The 12,116-nt window shown below is 37.3% G+C and overlaps 1 long non-coding RNA gene across 1 annotated transcript; it reads left to right on the top strand.

Moving 5' to 3' along the window:
- Positions 1–879: 879 nt before the first annotated feature.
- Positions 880–2,206, top strand: LOC130589663 (uncharacterized). Its single transcript, XR_008967256.1, has 3 exons — positions 880–1,055; positions 1,147–1,245; positions 2,015–2,206. It is a non-coding gene; the product is annotated as an uncharacterized LOC130589663 (long non-coding RNA).
- The last annotated feature ends 9,910 nt before the right edge of the window (positions 2,207–12,116 follow it).

Raw genomic sequence — 12,116 nt, 5'->3', positions numbered from 1 at the left:
ACTCAGTGACTGATGCCCTTGTCAGTTATGTTCTATGGCCGCGTGCATTGGTGCGGTTATCAGATCAGGTACAATGATTAACATAAGTTATATACATAGTTTTCTTTTATAGTTCCTAGATATGATTGTCAGTAATATCTTTTAATTTAACTAATTACTAGGTTTCGGGAAAGGCCGACAGAAAGGGAAAGAAGGTAGCTTCACCTCAGGAAGGCCGACGTGCCCAAGTGGAGAAAGTAAATGTTTCTACGGCAAAGTCTCCACTCATTACGGAGATCGAGGTGTGGTCAGGCCTTACTCAACCGTGCTTTTGGCTACATGAGTGCGCTAGCGATGTAGAAGATGAAGCAATGATTGAGATTAAGTTGTCGCACCACCAATTCCACTACTTTGAGGATTCATCGACCTTCATTTCTAAGGTTGATATTAAAGAATTCTTACTTGAGGAAGAGTTGAATGTTTCCATGATACAAACATTCATGAGGTAATACTTTATTTGTATATAAATTAATAAATATACATATATGCCTTAATTAAGTAGTATCCAATCCAACTAATAACTTCCATAATAAGTAAGTTTTATTTTAATCAATATGATTTCTCAGGCTATTATACAATGACTTGAGGCCATCTAGTGAGCCAATGTTTGGTTGGTTATGTCCAAGCTTAGTATGAGATCACAGTTGCGTACAAAACCAAAAGGAGGTGAAAGCATATCCCAAGGATTCTTTGAGAGCATGTTCTCGTCTTGGATATAAGATCATTCTTTTTCCTTACATTGAATCGTATGCTTCTTAAACTCACTTTTTACTTTAATTAAATTGACCTATTAGTTGTTCTACGATAATAATAACATTTTCTTATTGTAGGAACCATTGGACACTGATTGCAATATGTTTGCCACGTAACAAAGTCTACCACTTTGATTCTTTGCGTAAATAAACAATACTAAATGTACATCTAATCTTATAATAATGTATTGATGTAGTGTGATGAAGGGGGTTATTGCATCTGGACTTCGACAACCAAAACCTCCTGTTTGGCATTTAGTCGAGGTAATATGAGTAATTTTTTGCATCCTTTTATAGAAGAAACACATAATACACATCTAACATGTCATTTATTGCATCCTTTGGTGAATTTTAGTGTCCAATACAAGTAGGTGGACGTGCGTGTGGGTATTACGTCATGAGGTTCATGCTCGATATCGTCAACCATTGCAAAGATGTTGGTGATCTTCGAAATGTATGTAACTTTTAGGTTTCCAATTGTTGTTTGTTGCATTTCGGGAACGAAAAGGCCATTTCCGGCCTATTTTGGCCTTTTCGCTCCCAAAATGTAGTTATGAAGTGATTTAAACCCCAAATTCTCTTTGAACATGATTATATGAGGCATAATATAACTAGTATGTAGATTCTTAGGCTTCCATATGTTGTTTGTTGCATTTCGGGAACGAAAAGGGCATTTCCGGCCTATTTTGGCCTTTTCGCTCCCAAAATGTACTTATCAAGTGATTTAAACCCAAATTCTCTTTGAACATGATTATATCAGGCATAATATAACTAGTATGTAGATTCTTAGGCTTGCATATGTTGTTTGTTGCATTTCGGGAACGAAAAGGCCATTTCCGGCCTATTTTAGCCTTTTCGCTCCCAAAATGTTCTTATCAAGTGATTTAACCCCAAATTTTCTTTGAACATGATTATATGAGGCATAATATAACTAGTACGTAGATTCTTAGGCTTGCATATGTTGGTTGCATTTCGGGAACGAAAAGGCCATTTCCGGCCTATTTTGGCCTTTTCGCTCCCAAAATGTACTTATCAAGTCAGTTAACCCCAAATTTTCTTTGAACATGATTATATGAGATATATTATAACTAGTGTGTATACTTTTTGGCTTGCATTTGATTTTGATTGAATTTCGGGAAGGTATATGTCATTTTTAGAGGTACTAACTACGGTAAAATGATTGAATTCTTATATATGTGTTCATTCCTTGGTTGTTTTGCAAGGTTTATGCGAATTCCACACCACGTTTGAGGAACTTCACCAAAGAAGAAATAGATTAAGTTCGGGATAAGTTGGCGTCCCACATTACCGATGATTGCATAAGATGACATTTTAGCTCGAATGTATTAGTTTCTATCAATCTTATGTACACTTTTTACATTATTAAATATATTTGAAGTTAATTATTACCTTTATCCACTTGTCATATATTATCGTATTGCAATTTGCAATTTTTTTTTGTCCAAGGGAGGTTTTGGGTGGGGGTGGGGTGGTGTGGCATGGGTGTGGCTGGGGGCTTGGGGTGGGTGTAGTGGGGCAATGGGGTGGGTGCAATGGAGCAGTGGGTTGGGAGTGGGTGCTGGGAAGGGGGCAGTGGGGGTGGGTCAGTGAGTGTGGGCAGGGGGGTTGTGGCAGAGGGGGTGGCTGGGAAGGTGTGAGGGTGGGCAGTGGAGGGTGTGAGGGTGGGCAGTGGGGGTGTGAGGGTGGGCAGTGGAGGGTGTGAGGGGTGGGCAGTGGGGGTGTGAGGGTGGGCAGTGGAGGGTGTGAGGGTGGGAGGGGTAGGCAGTGGGGGTGTGAGGGTGGGCTGTGGAGGGTGGGCTGCTGTGTGCATGCAGGAGTAGGAGCAGGGACAAAAAAAAAATCGTGAAGGGCTGCGCTAGTTTCAACTAGCGCAACCCTTCTTCTTAGAAGGGCTGCGCTAGTTAGAACTAGCGTAGCCCTTCTTGCTTAGAAGGGCTGCGCTAGTTCCAACTAGCGCAGCCCTTCATAGTAGCATGGCTCCTGGAGCCAGCAGCCCTTCATAGTAGCATGGCTCCTGGAGCCAGCAGCCCTTCAAGCTTAGAAGGGCTGCGCTTGCTGAAAAAGCACAGCCTTTCAAGCTTAGAAGGGCTGCGCTTGTTGAAAAAGCGCAGCCCTTCAAGCTTAGATGTGAAGGGCTGCGCTTTACTAGCGCAACCCTACTTGAAAAGTGAAAGGTTGCTATTGAAAGGGTGCTGGCCATTTTCAGCGCAGCCCTTCTTCATTTTTCCACTAGTGTATATTATATTACCAATTTACTAGCATGCTCTAATATATATTTGTCAATATTAGAATTTTATTGCGTTGTATATTTTTTAACTGTAGATGAACTGCACAGTTAGGGATAGCCCTCTATAAAAGAGGATTACCCATCCCCATTTTCACCACACATCCCTTATCTTCTTCCGATTTTTTTTTTCTCTAAACCCACAATTTTTTTTCCCTTCTTCCTCAACCTTCCGCCCACCATGTTTAACGCCAACAACAACCGTCCTCCACCCTCATCTTCTTCTTTTGAAGAGGATTTTAGGAAAATAAGACTCTACTTATTTCTTATAGCCGGTTTCTTTTTCCTCCTCATGGCATTAATGATATATCTCCTAATACATAAGTAGGAGACAAAAATTTATCCCCCCCCCCCCGGAAGAATGGCGAAAAATGCACATGAATATCAATTTTTTTGTCTTTAAGTGCATTTTAGGAAGTTTTTTTTTTGTTTATTCACTTGTTGTATTTTGTTTCTATTTTTGGTATTTTCTTGTTTTTTTTTTGCTTCATTATTGTTGTACGCTAACTTTAGTTTTTTTTTGTTTATATTATTTATCTATAATAATAATGATATAAATCAGGGGGAGATAATATACATATGTGATATATCATCATTACTAATTTCAAATATTTACCTGTTTGTAGTCAAAATAATGGGAGATCTAGTGAAAAGACAATTTAACATACTAGATCTATCTGGCAAAATTTTTAGAATGGACGGTGACGCCCAAATGAATTTAAAGGCCCAAGGAATGGAACATACAATTAAAGATTGACAACACAACAAGGGATGCAACTACAACAGCCGCATCAGTTAAAATTGCGACAGTACAAGAAAAGCAAAAGCCTTAGTCCTCCTAAGACATCATTTACATGAAAGTTTAAAAATGAATATCTACTTGTGGAGGATCCAAAAGAACTTGGGATAGCCTAAATGAAAGATATGGGAATCAGAAAAATGTGCTCCTCCCAAAGGCACATTATGACTAGTCCAATCTGAGGTTCCAGGATTTTAAAAGAGTCAGTGATTACAATTCAACATTGTTTAGAATTGTATCATTGTTAAGATATTGTGATCATCCCATCAAGGAAGAGCAAATGATAAACAAAACGCTCTCCACTTTCCACGCCTCTAATATCATATTGGCAGAATAATACAGGTTCAGAGCTTTCAAAAAGTACTCTGAGCTAATATTAGTACTAATTGTGGCTGAACAAAATAATGATCTTATGCTGAAAAATCATAATCTTAGACTGACGGGGTCTTCAGCCACTCATGAGATAAATGCAATAGAAAGCTCTAATCCACCAGAAGCAAAAGCTATACGTAGTGGTGGACGCGGTAATTACAACGGTTGTGGAGAGGACGTGTAATACCGTGGCCAGGGCTGGACGTGGAAGAGACCGATTTTCCCAAGAAATAATAATTTTAAACATTCTGAAAAAATTGGGACAATCATCTGGAAATCAGAGGCAGACATCCTAAAAGGAATTGATACTTGCCACAGATGTGGCATGACTGGGCACTGGGGCCGCACATGTCGTACTGCCAAACATTTGGTAGATCTATATCAAGCTTCAATAAAAAACAAAAGAAAAAATGCTGAAGCAAACTTTGTTAATGAGGCCACTACATCCATGCCCAGCCTTGATGTTTCAAATTTTTTTATGGATGATGCTGAAGAAGAAAATAACTTTGTTTAGATAACAATCCATTAATGTGCTTAGTTTATTTTAACTGCTTCAATATCCACTTTCATATATTCGTTCCTTGATTATTAATAAAATATGCATTTTTCTTATATTGATCATCGTATTTATTATATATGAAGATATGAATTCATCAGAAGTTGGAACCAAAGAACAATGTCTCCTAGACACTGGGACAACACACACCATATTGAAAAATAAAGAGTATTTTTCAAAACTTACAATATTCCAAGCAAATGTTAGTACGATCTCTGGGACAGCCAAGTTAATTGAAGGCTCTGGAAAAGCCTCATTATATTTCCAAATGGGACAAAATTGATAATCAATGACGCATTATATTCGAGTAAATCTCGAAGGAACCTCATAAGTTTCAAAGATGTACGTCAGAATGGTTACCATTTGGAAACAATGACGGTAAAGAGGAATTCATATGCATAACGGCAGAGAAATACGGCAAGAAATACATCTATGAAAATTTGCCAGCAATTTCATCGGGACTATATCGCATAGATATACACCCGATTGAAATTAATATGATATCTAACTAGAAGTTAGATAACAGAAAATCAGTTACTCTATGGCATGACCGATTAGGCCATCCCGGCACAGGAATGATGCATAGAATCATTCAAAACTCAAATGGACACTCTATAAAGAATGTCAAAATTCCTCGGTCAAATGATTTAACATGCTCTGCATGCTCACTTGGCAAATTGATAATCAGACCATCTATAAATAAGATTGCCACTGAATCTGCAATGTTTTAGAAAGAATTCAAGGAGATATTTGTGGGCCTATTCACCCTGCATGCAGATCATTTCGCTATTTCATGGTATTAATTGATGCCTCTACTCGATGGTCACATGTGAGCTTTCTGTCAAGTAGAAATGGTGTATTTGCAAAAACCTTTGGCTCAAATAATTCGATTAAGAACTCAATTCCCAGATCATACAACAAAGAGAATAAGATTAGACAATGCTCGGGAATTTACACCCCAAACTTTTAATGAATATTGCATGTCTATTGGGATTATTGTTGAGCCTCCTGTACCTCATGTACATACACAAAATGTTCTTGCTGAATCATTAATCAAAAGACTACAATTAATTACAAGACCATTAATAATGAGGTCAAAATTGCCATCTACTACTTGGGGTCATGCTATATTACATGCAGCAGCATTGATAAGATTAAGGCCGACATCCTATCACAAATTCTCCCTGTTACAATTAGTATCAGGCCGAGAACCGAATATCTCACATTTGAGAATTTTTGGGTGCGTTGTACATGTACCTATTGCTCCGCCCCAACGTACTAAAATGCGTCCACAAACAAGGATGGGAATATATGTTGGATTTGAATCTCCATCAATTATCAAATATCTAGAGCCAACAACTAGTGATTTATTTACGGCTCAATTTGCCGACTGTCAATTTAATGAGTCAGTATTCCCATCCTTAGGAGGAGAGAAAGTGGTCCCACAAAATATAAAATCGGAATTTACATGGAACGCATCGCAAATATCGTTTCTGGACCCCAGAACAAATTCATGTGAACAAGAAGTCAAGAAAATTGTTCATCTGCAAAGTATTGCAAACCAATTGCCAAATACATTCACAGATACTAAGAAAGTGACAAAGTCACATGTACCTGCTGCGAATGCTCCGGAACGGATTTAAATTCCTAATGACAATAAGACCATTGAAAATGAGTCAATAACACGTTGAAAACGTGGCAGACCACCCGGTTCTAAAGATTCAAAACCGAGAAAAATGAAAAGGCAAGGGGAGACATTGAACAAATTAATATAAATCCTCCAACGGAGCATGATGAAATCCATAATGAAAACAAAAATGAGGACAAACAGGTTCCAGAAGAAAAGGAACATGAAAGCATAGACAACAATGAAACTTCAATTAATTTTGTTTCTACAAAGAGACAATGGAATCGAAAAGATGATGTCTTGAATGAAATTTTTGCTTACTCGATAGCGGTTGAAATGACATATGATGAAAATGATATAGAACCAGATACAGTTGATGAATGTCGCCGCAGAAAAGATTGGCCAAAATGGAAAGAAGCAATTCAAGTAGAATTGAAATCACTTGAAAAACGTGAAGTATTCGGTCAAATAACCCAAACACCAAAAGGTGTAAAACCAGTTGGGTACAAATGGGTATTCATGAGAAAACGAAATGAGAAAAATGAGGTTACTAGATATAAGGCAAGATTAGTAACCCAAGGCTTCTCGCAAATGCCGGGGATTGATTATGATGAGACATATTCTCCAGTAGTCGATGCAACTACACTGAGATTTCTGGTAAGTTTATCAGTTTCGAAAGGATTGCAGATGATATTAATGGATGTAGTGACAGCGTATTTGTATGGCTCACTTGACACAGATATTTATATGAAAGTTCCCGACGGACTAAAACTACCAGAAAATCACTTGCCCAAAGAGATGTTTTCAATAAAAATGAAAAAAATCACTCTATGGGTTAAAACAGTCTGGAAGAATGTGGTATAATCGTCTTAGTGAATACCTATTGAAAGAAGATTCAAAAATAATCAAATCACTCCCTGTTTTCATTAAGCGATCTAAATCAGGATTCGCCATCATTGCTGTATATGTCGATGATTTGAACATTATCGGAACTCCTAGAGAACTTGAAGCGACTGCAAAGTACCTGATGAAAGAATTTGAGATGAAAGATCTCGGAAAGACAAAATTTTGCCTTGGCCTGCAAATGGAACATCTAAGAAATGGAATTTTTGTCCATTAATCAAATTATATAGAAAAAATTCTGAAACATTTTTTCATGGACAAAGCCCACCCAATAAGTTCTTCAATGGTAGTGCGTTCCCTGAATGAGAAAGATGATCCATTCAGACCACGAGAAGAAAATGAAGAGATTCTTGGTCCTGAAGTACCATATCTAAGTGCAATTGGTGCCTTAATGTACTTGGCTAACAATACTCGACCTGACATACCTTTTTCAGTAAACTTGTTAGCTATATACATACAAATCACCAACAAGAGCATTGAAATGGAGTCAGACACTTATTACGTTATCTTCGAGGAACACAAGATCTTGGATTATTCTATCAGTCGAGACCAAATGTGTCACTCATTGGATATGCAGATGCTGGCTACCTATCAGACCCACAAAAGGCTAAGTCTCAATCCGGATATGTATTCACTTATGGAGGTACTGCAATATCGTGGAAATCTACGAAGCAGACTTTGACGGCCACATCATCAAATCATGCAGAATTAATTGTTCTTTATGAATCTGGAAGGGAATGTGTATGGCTAAGGTCAATGATCAAGAATATCCAAGAAGAATGTGGGATGGAAACAATAACAACAAATCCAGCTATCACATACGAAGATAATACTGCATGCATCACCCAAGTAAGCGAAGGGTACATTAAAGGAGACATAACTAAACATTTATCACCAAAGCTCTTCTTCACTCATGACCTCCAAAAGGATGGGACGATCAACATCCGACAAATCCAATCATGTGAGAATCTTGCAGATTTATTCACCAAATCCCTTCCGGCGAAGAAATTTGAAGAATTAGTCCTAAAAATTGGAATGCGTCACCTTCGTGATGTATGCTAAATTCAGGGGGAGTATTATATGCGCTGCACTCTTTTCCTTCGATCAGGTTTTTATCCCACCGTGTTTTTCCTGACAAGGTTTTTAATGAGGCAGTTGATTTTAAGCATATAAGGATACATAATAGTTATACTCTTTCCCTAGTTACGGATTATTCCCACAGGGTTTTTCCTAACAAAGATTCTTAATGAGAAAATGTCTATTATAAATTATAAGTCGACATTCAAGGGGGGGTGTTGAGAAACAGTGGATTGGAAACTTTCATTGTTCAAGAATAGTGAATGTCCTGACATGCATTTAATGCATGTTAGGAAAAGTTTTTCCTCCGCGCAGAAATTGTTGAAAGTGTAATGTTAAAAAAGTATAATTTTTGCCTATAAATACCGGTGTAAGAAATCAGTTCTATACATCAATACAAATACAATACTCTCTGATATATATTTACATAACTTCTCTCTCTATATTTCTCACAACAGAGTAAACTGATTTTATTTTTTAATTTGGCCAAATTTAACTTAACTTAAACTTAAAATCTAAAAGTATCAATAATAGCCTCATAGTATTAAATAAATAAATATTTTACAAGATAGATTGCAATATTCATATTCTTAACCCAGATAAGATAAAAATATTCAAAACATAATTAACTTAATAATTATAATTAGTATTTAATAAACGCTCTTAAAAACAAGCATGTTACACTTTGGGTGCCAAGGCCTCGTGGGCACCGCTACCTAGAATGCTGCAACAAATCTTGGCACATTTTTCTTTGCCACAAATGTTCTTTTGGTTGTTTGATTTGTATGTTAATTTTTTGCAATAACCTTCAATGTGTAATTGTGACTCTCTCATCTCCGTTATGTATGAAAAGGTTGTTGCAACCTCATATGAACCGGATGTTAAACATCCGCTATGACCACTCGGTGTTTACAACACCACAATTGGAAAAACTAGTTTTCTTATGAGGATCATAAGTTGGAACATACAAGGGGGAAAAAAATCGACAGCTTTTGCCAACTTGTTTATCTTCGTAATAAGTACAAAACGGATATAATGTTCATCCTTGAAACGATGACCTCGCATCATAACAGCGTAAATATTTTGAAGGCGCTCCATTTTGATCACAAAATCATAGTTTATCCAATTAATCACTGATGTGGTATTTGGGTCCTTTGGAATGATAATAACGTACATGTCTCTAGTCATTTTAATACCAATAGATGTGTGCAACTGTCTGTTTGCTTTAAACCAACTAGTCAGTAATTGGTTATAACGGGTTTGTATGGCCTTGCTCAAAACATGAAAAAAATGATTTTTGGCATTATCTTGCGGAATACCTTTGCTCCTACTCTCTCCCATGGCTTGCGATTGGTGATTTCAATGAAATGCTAACTATGGAGGATAAAATTGCTGGTAGAATTTTATCCCCTTCTCATCTCAAGCGACTACCCAAATTATTAAATATTACTAATAGTGTGGTTATTCCTACTGTCCAATCTTTTTTTTTTATGGAAAAAAGTTATCTATAACCACTCTATCTATGAGAGACTAGATCGTGCAATTTGTAATCATGCCTTTATCACTCTTGTATGGGGCTTTCACTATCTCTAACCATGCCTATGTTACCTTTAAGTCCAGATTTAATATTGTCTCTAAAACTACACTACTCCGTTTTCTAAATGCTTGGTGCTTGATTTTAAATCTCATCACATTGTAGCCCAAACTTGGGTCAATTTTATTCGAGGCTCACAGTTTTTCAGAGTACAACACTGATTAACTCAAATTAAGACGCATTTAAAAGAATGGGTAAAATGCACTTATCGACACACTCACAATAAACTCACTCAAAATTGTGAAAAAATCAAGGCCATAGAAGAACGACTTTGGACCCAACCTTTTAATCCATTTTTAGTTCAACGTATTAACCGCCTCATCCTGCAAAGAGAATAGCTACTTCTGTTTGGCCAAGCTACTTGGGGGTAATTTAGTCGACATAAACAAGAAGATAGGAACTCTAGGTTCTTTCATGACAAAATGAAAAACGCACTGCCAACAGATCTATTTACTGACTAAAATATGATTTCCACTAGTGGGTTAATTATTCGGAAGGAATTCAAACCCTTTTGCTCACTTCTTTCAAGGAACGATTCCCCACTTCAAGTCCTTCCCCTAGAACAATAGACCTAGACTTAGTTTAACCTATGTCTCATAGGAGGATGCCGCCCATCTGTTAACCCCTTTCTCAGATTCCGAAATCAAAGATGCCTTTTTTGATATGAACCCATATAAAGCCTCGCGTTTGGACGGATTTGGTCCCAAATTTTTCCAAGCATACTGGCCAATTATTGGCAAGGACATATGTTTTGCAATTAAAGGTTTTTTCCAGCATGATTGTCCGTCTCTTAATCATACGATTATACCTCTTATCCAAAAGCTTTCTACGCCAGAAACACCTAATCATTTTACGCCCATTAATCTAATTAATCGCTTTATAAGGCCATTTCCAAATTGCTGGTTATAAAATTTTGTCCAATCCTAAAATCTAACATTAGTCCGCTACAAAATGCTTTTACCACGGAAAGGTCAATTCATGACAATCTTTGGATTGTACAAGAAATTCTAAACACCTTCCAAAAATCCGCAGGTAAAACTGGTTGGTGTGTATTGAAACTAGATATGGAAAAGGCCTTTGACCGCATCGAATGGGACTTCTTATGGCAAGTCTTGACAAAACTGGGTTCCCCGCTCCATGGATTGAGTCGATTAAGCCGTGCGTGACCACTGTCTCCTATTCTATTAAGGTCAATGGTCAAACTACGAATGGTTCAAACCATCCCTAGGTCTTCGCTAGGGGGACCCTCTGTCCCCGTACCTATTCATTATCTGTATGGATGTTTTAATAAAAAAGCTAACTATATATAGCACTATGCCCAAATCTAGCATCGGGTTTAAAATCTGCCCAAGAGGTTCTAAAATTCCTTGCCTAATGTTTGCCGACGATAGTCTTGTCTTTTGCAAGGCTACTTCCTCAACCTGTAATAAACTCAAAACAATCCTAGATGATTTTTGTGCTATGTCGGGTCAACTGATTAATTTCCATAAATCTGGCCTAGTGCTTTAAAAAAAGATCCCCAATTCTAAAAAAGCATGTATTGCTAGTCATTTCAACATGACACCTAAAGCATGCCTGGGTAGATACTTTGGTATCCTTTTCAGTTCTTACAACCCCACTAAATAGGATCATAGTTACATCTTGGCTAAAACATTATAGCTTCCTTTGAGAGTGAGGCTTCCTTTATAAAGTTGGTCGCCATACCCTGATCCAACCCACTTTGGAAGCTATTATGACTTACTCATGCTCTTCACCTCTAATTCCCACTAACATTTGTAAGTCAACGAATACTGTTCACCGTTAGTTCTTTTGGTGGCAAGACAAAGAGACAAATAGTTCATTACTTATTGCTTGGAAAACTATTTATTCCCCTAAGTCTCATGGAGGCCCAGGCTTTAAACCAAGCCTTCCTTGCCAAAATTTGTTGGAATTTGATTTCAAATAAGACATGTTTTTGGTCTACTCTAATAAAAGAAAAATACCTTGTAACACCCCCAAATTTCTTCACTTTAACAACTTATGCTTTCGTAAAATACTTGGAGAAACTAAAGGGTATTATCGCCACATATAAATACATTTTGGTAGTACTATA

Source organism: Beta vulgaris, chromosome 8 (genome assembly GCF_026745355.1).
Source record: "Beta vulgaris subsp. vulgaris cultivar EL10 chromosome 8, EL10.2, whole genome shotgun sequence".
Lineage (NCBI taxonomy): Eukaryota > Viridiplantae > Streptophyta > Magnoliopsida > Caryophyllales > Amaranthaceae > Beta > Beta vulgaris.
Note: the sequence above shows the minus strand (reverse complement) of the source record. Positions and strands in the feature narration are given on the sequence as shown.